General features: G+C 38.0%; 1 pseudogene; it reads right to left on the bottom strand.

Moving 5' to 3' along the window:
- Window positions 1-2,203: 2,203 nt before the first annotated feature.
- On the bottom strand, window positions 2,204-2,829 carry LOC141559536 (ran-specific GTPase-activating protein pseudogene; annotated as a pseudogene).
- Between the last annotated feature and the right edge of the window lie 706 nt (window positions 2,830-3,535).

The following is a 3,535-nucleotide window of genomic DNA, read 5'->3' as shown; positions in this document are numbered from 1 at the left end:
GTTGGAATCTTAACTCTGCTGCTTATTAACCCAATAACTCTCCAAGTCTCTCTCTACCCCCTCACCTGTAAAGTATTTCTATGATAAAAATATCCAAAATCAAAAGATGATTAAATTTCCCAGGACACTTGGGAAATATGTGTAAACATTCATTGGGGAACACTGACTCCAATTTTCAAAAAGCCATGTGACCAAAGCGGGGCTAAGGATTGGTATAAATAGACTTGGAAAAACATTTGGTGGGAGTTGGAGGTTCTTTCCAGGACCAGGACTATATAGGGATACCCCAGAGACAAACAAGCCGCCTATGATGTCCCAAAGCAAAAAAGACATCCAAGCCACAATGAAGCTGTGGAGACTTAACTGATTATGACAGCATAGATGCAGATGCTATGGGTAAAATTTCCCACTCAGGGGACTGAGTGTTGCCTTAGACGCTTGCAAGCAGTGTGATTCTGGGAAAATATTAACCTCTCTACTGAAATTTCTCCATCTATGAAATGGGGATAGTGCTGGCACTTCATCATAAGTAAGGATCAAATGAATTGACAATACATATAAAGTGCTTTGTAAACTTTAAAACTCTATATAAAGTCTACCTATTGTATATTGTCTCCATTGTCTAGTACTTGCCTTTATCTACTTAGAAATTTGGGAATATCTGACCTTAAGAAAGGTCTACATATTCAGTGGTTCATCTGACTCCAAGTTCAATATTCAGTGCATTGTCCCACGGAACTTTCTGTGGTAGTGATGCACAGTGAATAGAGTGCTGGGCCTGGAATCAAAAACCTCATCTTCCTAAGTTCAAATCTGACCTCAGATATTTACTAGTTGTAAGAATTAGCAAGTCACTTCACCCTTATTGTCTCAATTTCTTCATCTGTAAAATGAACTGGAGAAGAACAGGACATTTACTCTAATATTTCTGCCAAGAAATCATTAAATGAGGTCATAAAGAGCAGGGCATGACTGAACAACAACAATTGCAAATACAAATTGATTGTGAGCTCTCTTGAGGCAAGAATGAGGTGGGGAGAATAGAAGCAAACACTTGTGTTGAATTTCACTGCCACACTATCCTTTCAAAGGGATACTTCAAGCTTGAATTTGAAGACCTTCTTGACCAATGTTAATCATGAAAAAGACCATAATAGTTAGTGAATAGTGAATAAATCCATTTATCCAAGTAAATAGCAAGCAGAAATAATAGAAGCTACATGGATTAAAATATGCCAATTAACAATTAAAGTTAACAATTTCTCCTACTGGGAAGAAGTTATCTCCATTCATACAAAAGACTCTGATCTCACCCAAAGGAAAATTCTTTATACTTTTTAGTGTAAACCAAACTGGAAATTGAGGATATACTGAAGCCCTGCTTTTCACCTACATGGCTTCTTTCCAGGCTTTATTCTCTTTACCTCTGAATTTCTCCTCATAGAGTTTGTCAGTACATGTATTTTCTATGGAATTAGGAAGCACATTTCTCTTCTCTCAAGCTCTTACACCAACGTTCCCTGGCACAGGCATGTACCATTATCATCATTCTGCCAATAAGGAGACTTGTATACTACTGTTCTACACTTGAAGCCAAAGTTACATCTATACTCCATCTTCACCTCAGTGAATTTTCACAAGCATTCCCTCTAGCTGGAATATATTTCCACCTCTCAGAATCCTTGTCTAATTCAAGGTTTAATTTGGGTACCACCTTCTTGATGAAGGCTCCCTTTCCTTTCTCTCCATCCCTACTTGTTAATGCTTTCTTCATCCTTACTTTTTCTTATGCTAGTCTGACTTACAATGAATGTTTAATCCCACTATTAGAATCTAAGCTCCAAAGGAGTGCAGGGACTGTTTCATTTGTGCCATTTCACATAGATTATTATCTATCTGTTATCTATTTATGTTAAATAAATTCCTATTTAATTGAATACTTGATGAATGCCCTTTTTCTAGCTTTCCAAAGTTTTATTTACTCTTTTGGATATATTATTACTAAGTGTTTCCACATGGAAAAGAAAGTTATGGGAATGGGTTTGCTGAAGACACCTTCAGCAGAGTAAAAACTTAGAAAACAACCTGGAGGCTGGAATTCAGTTTTTAAAATAATGTCCCTTGTTAATAAAAAAGAAAGAAAGAAAAAGAAGTTAAATTAAAAGAAAGAAAGTGAGGCCTACAAGTTTAATACATTATGGTGCTAGGTTTCCTCCTTGGGCACCTCCAGCTTTTGTCTAAATTATTTCTTTTCCTTCTCCTCTTTCACCTTATTCATGGACAGTTCTGAGAACTTCCTCACCCCATTTTTGATGCTACTATGCCTGCTCTTGTTACCTATTCTTCCTTCTATATATTCCTTATTTTCATATTTTGCCTTAAGCTTCAGGGCATTTGCTGCATTTAGGAACTGGATCACATTTAGGCTTGGGATTTTAATCAACAAAGTCAACATGTGTGTTTCAGACCCAGGCCCTTTGAGCACTGCCTGCATTGGCCTTCAGCTCCATCAATGGTGTCAAATGGTGATTTGCACAGATATTCAAAATTTTGTCCCTTCTCAGGAGGAGGCAAATCATCCCCTTCTCCTTGTGTTTCAGTAGATTTGTGTTACCTGCTCCTAGCTCTTTCCATTTGGAAAGATCATTCTCAGATGCAAATCAGAACTACGTGGCCCAAATCATAAAAAGCTCTTCATCTTCTTCAAGAGTCTTGATCTCCTGCTCAGGAAGAGGCACTATGGGCTCAAACTGTGGATCATAGTTTGAGTCATCCACATTCTCTGGATTAGGGTTCATCTCAATCAGTCATGTCTTCAGAGGCTAACCTTCCACAGGAGCTGGACCTCAATGAAGAAACAGCAGAGAAAAAGCCTGGATCCTAATTTAATAACATTCCTTTCCATTTTGGGAGGGAGTGTAAATAGAATCTAGCCCAGGGAAATGAACCCTTGTAACTCTTCATTAGAATTTAGGGTCACCCACTAATACATTGTTGGTAGATTTGTGAAAGAATCCAACCATTCTGGAGAGCAATCTGGAATTATGCCCAAAAAGTTATCAAACTGTGCATACCCTTTGACCCAGCAGTGCTACTACTGGGCTTATATCCCAAAGAAATACTGAGGAGGGGAAAGGGACCTGTATGTGCCAAAATGTTTATGGCTGCTCTTTTCATATTGGCTAGAAACTGGAAGTTGAATGGATGTCCATCAATTGGAGAATGGTTGGGTAAATTATGGTATATGAAGGTTATGGAATATTATTGCTCTGTAAGAAATGACCAGCAGGAGGAATACAGAGAGGCTTGGAGAGACTTACATCAACTGATGCTGAGTGAAATGAACAGAACCAGAAGATCACTGTACACTTCAATGTTATATGAAGATGTATTCTGATGGAAGTGGATATTTTCAACATAAAGAACATCCAATTCACTTCCAGTTGATCAATGATGGACAGAAAAAACTACACCCAGAGAAGGAACACTGGGAAATGAATGTAAATTGTCAGCACTACTGTCTAACTACCCAGGT

This window comes from Sminthopsis crassicaudata, chromosome 3 (genome assembly GCF_048593235.1).
Source record: "Sminthopsis crassicaudata isolate SCR6 chromosome 3, ASM4859323v1, whole genome shotgun sequence".
Classification (NCBI taxonomy): domain Eukaryota; kingdom Metazoa; phylum Chordata; class Mammalia; order Dasyuromorphia; family Dasyuridae; genus Sminthopsis; species Sminthopsis crassicaudata.
This window is presented reverse-complemented; position numbering and strand designations above follow the sequence as displayed.